The sequence below is a fragment of the Gavialis gangeticus genome, unplaced genomic scaffold, assembly GCF_001723915.1.
Source record: "Gavialis gangeticus isolate Ggan-Ray unplaced genomic scaffold, GavGan_comp1, whole genome shotgun sequence".
Taxonomy (NCBI): Eukaryota; Metazoa; Chordata; order Crocodylia; family Gavialidae; genus Gavialis; species Gavialis gangeticus.
In genome coordinates this window covers 2702620-2714558 of record NW_017728995.1, presented here as the reverse complement: position 1 = coordinate 2714558, position 11939 = coordinate 2702620, and the positions used below count along the sequence as shown (strand labels likewise).

The 11939-nt window shown below is 39.9% G+C and overlaps 1 protein-coding gene across 17 annotated transcripts in view; it reads right to left on the bottom strand.

The window, feature by feature from the left end:
- The window catches only part of MBNL1 (muscleblind like splicing regulator 1), a 227492-nt gene that overhangs the window by 127825 nt on the left and 87728 nt on the right, over positions 1 to 11939 (bottom strand). The window contains exon 1 of one of the 17 annotated variants that reach the window (XM_019503167.1): positions 5209 to 5866. The exons of the other annotated variants lie outside the window; for them this stretch is intronic. The gene's annotated coding sequence lies outside the window, so the exon portion shown is untranslated. Of the gene's footprint in view, positions 1 to 5208; positions 5867 to 11939 lie in introns of those variants that run through there. 17 annotated transcript variants of the gene reach the window in all.

Here is an 11939-nt window from a genome sequence, read left to right as displayed (position 1 = left end):
GGCTGGGGCTGGGGCTGGGGCTGGGGCTGGGCGGGCAGCCAAGGGGGCTTCTCTTGCAGCTCCCCCTACCTAGGGAGAGGCAGGCACAGATGGAGGAGCAACAGGAGAACCATGGCTGCCCAGCTGTGCCTGCCTCTCCCTGGCTGATTCTGATTCAACCAAATCAAATGTGGACAGCAATTCTAATCACTGAATCGAATCTCTGTCCTCCAAATCAGACGAATCTGAATTTAAATACTTCCCTATTTGCACAGGCCTACTGGCTGGCTACTTGTGGGGTAGAGGTAGAGCCTCTTGAAAAAGTAGCTGTTAGGGCTTGTTGGAGGGAATTATTAGGTACAGCTATGAAGGGGTCAGATGACTTTTATAAAGATGGAAGACTCGCAACTAAAGAAGACAGCTATGGCACATGCTGGGGTATGCAGAAGTAACTTCTGTTTGTGAGTTTTAGGTTTCAATATAGGAAGCCCTAAAGAAAAATACTGGAGAGACAGGCCAGCAGCTTACCAATGACAAGTATTTTACCAACTGATTTTTTTAAAATTTCTCCATCATCTCAGACAAGCGACTTCATATTTAACCAAGGTGACCAAGAAGTAACAAACAAATAAAGATTCCTTCCAAATAGAAATTTTCTAAAGAAAGATGCCTGAATGTACAAACAAAATAACAGCTATATCAACCAGTGGTGAGGTGTAGGGGGAGCACGTGCACCCCCTGAGAGCGCCAGTGCAGGCCCTGTCAGGCCATGCTCCCTGCTCAGGTGATGGGCGGGGAGGCAGGCAGGAGCACCAGTGTCCCCCCTGCAAGTGCCAGCCAGCAAGTGGGAGTGCTGCGGTCACTTCCCAATTGGTGCGATGGGCCATGGGGAAACCCCACCCCCCGGTCGGTGCTGACTGGTCACTGAGGGGACACGTGCCCATGATATCAACATCTATATCAAAGGATATTAATGTAAGGTATTAGGCTATAACTGTTATGTCTGTCTCAATCATGCATAGCAACTGTGTGTAGCAAAACTACTCCCAACTTTAACCCTGTTTGATTCAGTGTCAAAGTTAGAATGATTTGGCTTAGCTGTATCGCTATAGGACTACTCATAACAAATCATAACAGCTGATGCATGAGCTCAAGCAACAGTAAAATCTTCTTTTAATGCATCTAGAAAGTACATTTGTCCATACACAGTTATCTAGACATTGCAATAAGTGAAGAAAAACATTCTACTGCATTTGAAGTAGAAGCTACAAATCTCTAAGCAGTGGGACTGAAATCCTGACTTCGCTAAAGCCAATACAGCCTCCATTAGCTTCCAAGTGGTTTCCATAGAGGGCTGCAGATATCACCTCAGGTGACTAGATTATACACCAATAAGCATCTTAGGAAACACTTAACTGGCTAGATCTATTTCAGATTTATAGATCTTTTGGAGCTGTGCTTACTACTATGGCTTAAGTATTATGCAGTACTGCTTTCAGCATTTTATGTCAACCCTAGTTTGCTCAGCAGTATCTTTTTAGCCTGAAACAGATTCTACATGTGTTTTTATTTACTCACTTGAATGAACAGCACTGATAGTTCAGAGACCATGAGGGACAAACAGTGGAATACTGAACACTGCCTGCATAGCATATGCATGTTGCAAAACAAACTGGATTGTGCATTTATCTCTGCTGTACCTTTGACCCTTTCTGTTACTGTCCTAGGAGCCAACTGCAACTTTATTCTTTTATGGGTTGTTCACTTGCTTGAACTGTGCAAAGGACAAATTAACAAAGTTAAAAAAAATAATCACTCAAGTTTCTCTATTAATTCAAATGACAGTAAAACTGTATTAATTTTCCTATAGGGTCTCCTGAAATGTGGATGTGCTGGAGCAATAGTATTTCTTTTTCCCTAAAATGTGGATTGTTATTTCTCAAAAAGCCAACATTAGAGCTTGTTTTAAAATTTAAAAATGCCAAAAAGGAACATCGACAATGGATATTAATTAACCATATTTTACATCAAGCAAAGTATGCACACCTCCCATTGATTTCAGCAAGACCTGTATAAAATCACTGGAAACATTTGGGCTTTCAGTGATTTTTGCCACAACTATCTGAACAATAAACTTGCAAAATTTATTCATGCCAGTCTTATGTATCATTCAGGAAAGTACAAAGAGAATCCAATTGAAAAGAAATAAAGTAAAATAAAACCTACGTAATACACTAACTCTGCCATAGACATAGGAAAACCAGACTTCAATCACTTGATAGCATCTAGACTCTTCCACATGGAGTTAGACACAAAATTAAATAATGAAACATGTACAAGTATCATAACAGAAACAACTCCTGTGACAGCAAATGATTTGTTTTGTAAATGCAGAGTGGTAAGGGAACCTGACTGTTGAGGGGAAGGAAGCCGGAGGCGGGGAAGACACAACCACTTTTGGACTTCATTACCTATTTCAGCTGCAGATAAGTGATATGTGGAACAATTTGTATAGATTCTACAGCATTTCTGTGGTATTTGAACTACGTGCCAACATCCCTGGCTGGTCCATATGCAGCAGCCACTCCAGAAAGCCAGAGGGCATCTGCACCTAAAGAGTAAAACTGTACTCAGTACTTCAGACCAGAGTTTCCCAAACTGTGATATGCATACCCCTGGGGGTACACAAGACATCTCTGGGGGGTACATATTACAATGGTGTAATGACAGGTTTAATTTTCATTATAACTGGCATTTAAGGGGTTAAAATATAAAATTTATGCTGGTAGGGTATGTGGGCAGATGGTAAATCTGGAAGGGGTACACAATAAGAAAAAGTTTGCGAACCTCTGCTCTTGACAAACCACTTCTGAATGTACACTAGCAGAGAAAAGGTCTAAATGACCAATGAGCTACAAATCCAGGTATGCCATCTAATTGTACTGTTGCCATTTTGTGCACACATATTAGGTACTGACATTAAATAACTAAGTTCTTGCTATATTAAGGTGCTGAAGTCTTCAGCTTCACAGGATCACAGAAAGTTCAATTCTGTAAGCCTTACTCACAAAAATAGTTCTACTGTAGTCAATGAAACTAGCAGCGTGAGTATATAGATAAGGATTAATCATGGAGCACAGCCCATAAAATCCAAAAATCAAAAGTAAAGTTGTGTTTTTAAAGAGATTCAAATTTTGCTGCAGTTTCAGAAAAAGCATGTAATGTTTTTCTGAACTCTTTTATTTTGGTGTTATGTTGGAAAAACAATGCTGTCTATGAGGATTAATAAAGTATGTCCTTGACTTCTTTTAATTCAGTCTACTTTTTTGCTTTTGAACTCAAAATCCAAAACAATCATAAAAAGAAAAAGATTATGCAACCAGAAAATTGGACCCGCATTCCTCTTTAAATGTGCAAATCGGACAAGAAAGCTGTGTGTGGTCAAACACTGTTCTCCTTTTGTTTTCTTCCACTGCACATCAAAATAGAATGTAAGTAGAATTTTTGGTTTCAGCCCTTTTGTGCATGTGAACGAACATGCTACTAGATTTTACATTCTGCATAGCGATCTAAATCTGGAAGAGATTTTACTCATTACCGAACATTTTTATGAGACTTGTTTTTTTCATTTAAATTACAGCATACATTCATTTATCTAACTATATTATGCATAAGAATTTTCAAAGAAGGTTTTCAGCTAAAAAATTAAAAGCTGTAGCCACTTAGCACAGTTTTCTGTGGGGCATGCAACTCTTTTCTGTTCTTCATAGAACAGATAAACTTTTAACCAATCCAAGCACAGTACAGAATCTAAAATGACATGGATTTTGCAAGGACTGTCTTTTCAGTATTACAGTACTTAACACAACAGGATATTTAGCACTTAATGAAAATGTTGTGAGATAAGGCAAAAATCCTGGTTGTGAACTAGCTATGATAAAACAAAAATGCCATTGATATATGATGCTGCAATTCCTCCTGTTTTCTGCATTCAAGGGGCACTGTGGGCAACGTGTCAAGCTATAGGTAGCTACTCCTTTTTCCTCTCACCCACTCCCAGCCACCTCCACCCTGCATTCAGTTAGGCAGGGGTGTCAAGCACATGGCCTGTAGGCTAGATCTGCCATGTTAATCCCTCATAATCTGTCCCTCAGTGCTGCCCCTTTGACCCGCAGGCCACACCAGCCTGCACACAGTGCCCTGTATGCATGCCACATGTGGCACTCATTGGGGCTAGCCACATGTGGCCATGGGAGCCAGATGATTTGGACAACCCTGCAAAAAGGGAAAGAAGTAGCAGCATCAGTATTCATGGTGTCAGAAGAGTTTGGGCTGGAGTGATTTTATGTGCAGAAGAGACAGTCAGCAATAGTTAATAGAGGTGATACCATAGCTAACAGAGGTGATATAACAGACAGTGTTTTAAAGAAACCTGGGAGACTGCACATTTGCAAATACATTCAGTTAGATCCAGGTGTATTTGGGGCAAAGGGAAGAATGACAGTGATGGGGATGTTGTAAGAAACAACCACAGAACTAGGCACATTACAGAGAAAATGGAATTGCAGGGAAATATCAATAAAGAGGAAGGACTGAGAAGGACCAAGAGCATAAAAGTGAGAAGATACGAGTAACAAAAATGGATGAAGCAACAAAGGAGAAAAAGCAGAAAACAAGAAATAAACACAGCAAGGGAAGGAGCTGGACAGAGGAGAACCAGAGAAATGGTGGGATAGAAATTATTACACAACACAGAGAAGGTTTTGTATGTTAGAACCTGTTTCAGGGTCAGACCTTGCCACCTTTGCTCATCACACAATAACACTTCTTAGTAATTAAATGGGATTATTTGAGAAGTGTTGCTTTATTTGTGGTAAGCCACCAAAACAGACCTTATTTGTATGAGAAAAATTAGAAGGAAATGAAGACTAAGCAACTTATTGTAAACTATGGGAGAAGTAAAAACATGGGTGATATCTGAGCCTGCATCAGTAACTCCCTTAGACTTGAAAGTGACTGGGACTTTATCCAACATACCTAACCAAGACTAACATTAAAATAGACTCTCTAGGGGAAGGTGTATTTCTAAAACTAAGGTATGTTGCTGTTAACTTCTTTCCTTCTGTGCGGCTGTGTTCTAGAGAGATTGGTCCTTTAATTTTTTCTCAGTGTCATATTCACCAAGCCCTATTCACTTATCAACATCCATTAGCTATCTCTGTTCCTTACCTTCAACAGAGAGGAGAGGGCTTCCTCTTGCTCTGGTAAAGATCCAGAAGATACCCATAATTCATGTCTTGAGTGTTTGCAATATTACGAATTGCAAAGGATGCCAAGTCAGCAGCTTCTCCTTGGCCAGCAAAAGTGGAAGCAGCAACAGCATAAGCCAGAACAGACTCTGTAGAGGCAGCTCCTTGCTAGCCAAAGCATTCTTGGTTACTATACACAGAGAGAGCAGCTATTTATATATTTACAAATAAATTATAAGGACTTGCACTGTTGCCTTTTATAGTCAAAAGGAGGTGTTCCCTACTGACCCTATTTGAAGTCTGCATTAAAATACACATGCAGTCAAACACGCCAAAACGGCTCTGTCCACCTACACGTATTTGAGATTGATTAGCTAGAAATGCTGGACAGGCAAATGGTCTTATTCAGCCACACAGAAAACAGGCATAAAAAGAAAGATGCATCTATGTAAGAGAAGCACTGCAAAAACTAACATGTTTCACTGACATAAGAAATTCTGAGGTGTTTAACACATTGCCTTCCTTTGTAAAAATACCCTCTAGAATCTACCAGGGACGAAGCCAATAGAAATGAAAGATTGTTCCATAAATGTTACCAAAAGCCATAAGCATCTACATAATTTAATTTAGACTGAACTGAATAGATATAGATTATAATAAACTATACTTTATAGAAATATTCATTTTAAAAGTTAGATATTCAAAACAGTAAAATTATTAAAAGTGGTAAAGACCAAGGCAGACTGTGAGGAACTACAAAAGGATCTGGCACTACGAGCAATTGTAGATAAGTGTAAAGCGATGCACATAGGCAAAAATAACTAAATCTATACCGACACTATGATGAGCTCTGCAATAGCTGTTACCACACAGGAAAGAGCTGGGAGTCATTGTGGACAGCTGAAAACATCAGCTCAGTGCTCAGCAGCCATCAAAAAGGCAAATGAAATTTTAAAGCAAACAAAAGAACTATTAAGAATGGAATTGTAAACCAAACAAAAAGTATCATTATGCCCCCTGCTGCGTCCACATCTTGAATATTGCACCCAGTTGTGGCCCTATACCTCAGAAAAGATACAGAAAAATTAGAGAAGGTACAGAGAAGGGCAACAAGGATGATTAGTGCTATGGAGAAACTTTCATATAAGGAGAGGCTAAAGAAGTTAGGCCTATCCAGTTCAGAAAATAGACACTTGAGGGAGAGCATGATATGGGTTTACAAAATACTAAATGGAGAAGAGAAAGTAAAGGTGGATTTATTATTTTCTCTCTCTCTCTCAATACAAGAACCAGGGGATCACAACATGAAACTAGTAGGAAGTATGCTTTAAAACGAACAAAACAAACTTCTTTTTCCCAGCGTTTAATTGAAGTGTGGAACTCATTACCACAAGATGTTGCAGAAACTGACAATTTAGCGAGATTCAAAAAGGGATTGACACATTCTTTAAGGAAAGTTGCATCATAAGCTTTTGAGCATGAAACTCAGGGGTACAGCCTCTGAATCAGAACATCCTAGGCCCTAAATCCTGGAGGCTGTAAGTGGGAGAGGAACATCGGGAAAAAAATCCTGGTCAAAACGGGTTCACTCTCCCTTTCAACATCCACTCTGCGACACAGGGCAAGATGGACCTAGGGCCTGACATAGTAAATGGCAGTATGTTCTTCCATGCTTCTTAAATTCGGTTATATTTCTATCAGATACTATAGATTGGTTTATAAATTCTGTAGAAATGATTCTCACTTAAATTCTATAGCTTTTTATGACCTTAGCCAGTTTCTACAGACACATTTTTGTATCTACTGCCTTCATCTCAAATAAATACTAGAGGAGTTTTCCATAAAGGAAGACAATATGTTAAACTAACCTGTAGAATTTAATTTACTAGATAATTATGTCTACAATAGGATTCTATCATATACATTAAAAATTCTGTGCATAGTATTTAGTATTAAACTGCAGAAACGTTTTTAAAATGAGATTGTTTTGCTTTCGTTTAACTGGTCTACCTATATTTTTAAATACTATGATGGCCATTCTTAGACAATTACACCAATATTTTTAGGTAGAATCCTAAGTCTGCTGGTTTTCAGAACTGCTAAGTACTTAATACTCCCTTCCTTTCCTTACATAATATGCTATACTTTAAATACATCTATAATAAAATGTATACATAACATGTATATAGACATAAGCTTTTAGCATGTATTGCTGGCAGTGGGTGGATCAATATCAGCTGTGTAGCATAAACTCCAGACTATGTCCACTCAAGGGAACATACATTCAATAGCTTTGTTACCTGGCTTACTTATGAATTTGTAATATTAATCTAACTTAACTGACTCTATAATTATGTAGTATTTTAAGCCATTTGCTGAAAACCAGGATTTGGGGCATTTCCTTCTAGAGAGCAGGCCATGCAATTAATCACCTAGAAGAGAGAGCTAGATTCCCATAGGACAACAGTGCTCCGTACAGTTCTTTTCCTAAAGTTTATAGAACAACTTAGATGATTTGGAGAATTATTTGTGGCACCAATGAAGTCTGGTTTCTCATTCGGCAGTGACAGCTCAGTTTAAAGCACCATCTACTGATACATATAACACAAAATGGGAGCAGGGGGCATGGAGGGGAGGCATAAAAGAAATCAAGTTATTTTTATGCACTGGGAATGACTGCATAAGTCATAAGTCATGGCACAGCAAAGCAGAGCCATGAGTCATTTATGCATGGTCATCCTTAATACACAAAAATAACTTGTTTATTCTCCCCCTCCCTGCCCCCCTGCATTATATTTATGCCCCAGACACTTCTGTTTTACTTACGTTATTTGCTGTTGCTGATTTCAGTGGAAACAGGTATTAGAAACAAGAGGCACATTTGCAGAATGAAAGCAATTAATTATAAAGAGTGCCTCTTCTGTCTGTGCCTATGAAACTGCCCTTCCATTATTAGGAGTCTACAGACATATAGGGTCATGTTAAGCATGGTACCAATCATATACTGTATGTATTTTTAAGTGAACAGCCTTTTTGGCTAGGGACAGAAGTTACACATAAACCAGTTTAAATGATCAAAAACTGATTTAAACCTGTAACAGAACAGAAATTCAGTGCACATAAACAAGTTTCAAAATGGCTGAAACTAGTTTAAGATAAACCTGGTTGAATGTGGTATCAGACGTAACTGTTTTAGGTCAAACCAGTTTATGAAACTTCTGTCCTAGACCCCTTTTTGGTTCAAGTTAAATCAGAGTCCCCTGACATCCCAGCATGCTTTTCAGTCCTAGGCTGGGCCATTCTTTCTCTTTCAGAAAGCAGAGCTGGGCCCACACCTCTGCTCCCTAGCTGGAGCAGTGAGGGCTGACTCACTGGCTCTCCCAGGCAAAACCCAGCTGGGGTCTGGGGCCAGGGAGGGAGTTAAATTCACCTTCCCTGAGTACAGTGCTGTCCTGCCCTGCTGGATTACTTATTGCTGGCTGTGACTATGGACTACAAATCCCAGAGGCACCTGGAAGCAGGAAGAGGAAGTAGTGAGCAACCCTGCAGCAGGGATCAAATTACAGGGGAGCTTGGGGGCAGGGGCTGAGACAAAAAGACATAAGAGACAAAAGCCCCCCTGTAAGATTTGAAAATCATAACAGGGGGGAGGGTCTGATTTTATCAGGGCATCGTGACCAGCAGCCCAATTTTTTTTGCAGACCCCTCACCCTCAAGAGTCAAAGTATAATTCAAACCCTGCCCTGTATAGTCCTGCTGCTGTGATTGTGGACTGCAAATCCCAGAGACCTCAAAGGCAGCAGGAAGAAGAAGTGAACACATGCTGGCTATGTGTCAAGGAACTGTGCTCTAGCACCCCCCAGCTTCTGGCTTGAGCCATAGCAGGCATGTGGCTACATTTTCTGAATCACAAGCGAATGTCTGTTCATTTGCTTATTGGTTCAATCTTTGCAATTTAGACTAATCTGCAAAGTCTGGATCAATTCAGCCTGAGGAGTGTTGACTGTTTGTACTTAGCCTCTGAAGTCAATGGGACTACTCATGTGCTTAACAATTAGGCAGTTTTGCCAAGGAGAGAACATGTATGGTACTTCTAAAGCAAATGAAAACAAAGAGAAGCACAACATGAAGTGATTTCAGGGATTGCTGAAAAGGTTTGACAAACAGGTCTAAAACACAAATAGCCTCCTATTAGTATAGGCATGGAGGAAAAAAGCTTTTCTACACTACAGCACTACTCTCCCTACCCTGTTCAGTACCTAACCTCCTCTCTCAGTGCCCACAAATGTTCCTAATAAGGGTATAAGCAATATTGTTACCGAACAGCTAAGAACTGGCTCAAGACCAACAATTCAGGTCACACAGAACACAGCTATCAGACAGTAACAACTTTCAGTCACTCCTTGTTTTTTAATGGTGACCTGTAACTGATGAGATCCCTATTCAGTTACCATCCTGTCACCCCATTACATTTTAAAATAAATATGACAATTCCACAAAAAAGCCTTCAGGTGAGCTGCAATTTCCAAACAGCAAAAAGAAACAGTATTTAATTTTACATGTTCTGGGGAAAAAAAAGTTTCTAAATCAAGATGTGTGCTCATCTTATCTTCCAATCACATATCAGTCTAACCACATTTAAAATTAATTGCTTTGGGTTTGCAAATGTGTCTCTCATTTCTGATAGATGTTTCCACTCAAATCAGCAACAGCAAAGTAGATACACAGATACAAAGATAAATGGCTTTCAGATGTTAAAGCATGATTTATCAGGTTCTGGCTGTAGGTTGCTTTGGCTACTTGTTATATAAATACCCACCAGGTATTTTTATTTTCATCATAATTATGTGTGAGAAGCTCTGATCAGTAAGTGACATCTCATCAAGATCATTTCCCCTGCCATAACATCCATGGGCAATCACAGCAATAGCTTACATGGAAATGTAGAAGGCAGGTCAGAGTGGCACCTAATTCAGAGGGATAAGCTGTTCATAAGGACCCACTCTGCCTTGCCTTCTGCCTGACTAAACAAGGCTAAATACCTTTTTCTGCTCATGCTAAAGTAGTGTTGGGAAATATGAAAAAAATCTTAAATATATATTTACGTGTCTTTAAAGCCTGTGCATTTTATCCTACTCTCATCTCTTCCAACTCATGGTTTTCTACCAACCAGTTCCCTACTCCTTCTTTCCCTGCTGCTTGAGTTTTACCTCTCCCCAATGCAGTTATCTTGAACTGGGGCATGCAGGCTGCAGATCACAGCTCTACTCTGGCTCTGGACCATGCTTTCACCACCACAAGATCCCAGCCTGGCTCCAGAGCAGCTCCCTGCCCTGCCTCATGCCCTGTCAGCAGGGGTGGCAGTAGGGGGGCTTGGGGTCTAGAGCCACCCCAAAATTCCCTGCAGTCACCTCTCCCAGTGGTGCTGCCGCAACTGCCCGCCCTGCACAGGTGGCAGCAGCTAAGGCCACCCCACACCCAGCCGCATGGGTTAGCATGACATGGGTGGAGAGAAAAAAATGCAATCCCGTAGGATACAGACTTTCTTTATGATCTACAACTGTTAGCACTAAAAACAGCAAGCTCAAAATGCACAGTAGAATTACTTATTTACATTTTCAGGTCTGGTCCAGAAAACTATTGCATACAAAAATTATTTTACTCATATGAGTAGTCCCAAGAAGATAATGAACTTAATGTGTACAGAGAGTAAATACAGAAAACATGGGGAGAATTAAATATCTTTGATAATTCATATAAAAAAGTCAAGAATCTCTCCAAGATACTGAAAGCCGAGTTTTCCTACATCCTATCTATCTAACAGGCCTTTCTACAACAGCAAATTTATGAGAAAGCTAGCTGCAGCTGTTCTGGGGATGACTTAAAAAAACTCTGGGACATAAGTTTAAAAGACTGACATAGGAGTGGACTTGAATAAAAATAATTGGTGAAAGGGAATGCAGGAATACAAAGGAGGTAGAAGAGGAAAATTCCAAAGGAAGCTGCTGGCAAATAAATATTACTTAACACAAAAAGAATATTGGGGAAAAACTGACAGAGTAGAATAACAGGAAGCTTAGTCATTTCTGGAAGAAAAAAAAGTGTTTGCAAAAGAAAAAAGAGAGGGCAGAGCAAACCATTAGAACTAAAATGCAGAACTGGAAGTGCAAGTGCTAAAAGAGAGATAAGAACTAATTGGGCTGAGCTGAGCTAAAAAGGGTCTCTGACTGGCATATGAAACCTTTAGAGTACAAAGTTTATAGAAGGGATAAACAAAAACAGAACGGAAGGAAGTGTGCTGTTACGGATTAGAGACGAGCTGGAAAATACAAAAATAAATAAAAGGCTGTCATGCTATACCATACTGTACATAGTGCAACTGGCACAGCTTAGATCAATGCAAAAAGCATAACAGAAATCTAATAATGCAACTCTGCAACACCAAAAAATAGGGGGGAACTTATCTGGATTAGTGGGAAAAACATAGGGGCTCCTTCATGAGCCCCCCTCACTTGTAGGTTTAAGACAGAGAAGTTAAAGGAGAAGAAGGAGAAAACAAAGGACAGGTTCTTGGGACTCAGGGAAATTACTGGCTCCTGGATATGTGGGGGTGATTATGTAAACTCTGCTTGTTTAGCATAAACCACTTCTTATGCCCATATTAACAGCTTCCTCTCACCTTTGTGGGCTTGATATAGGACTTTGTTCCTT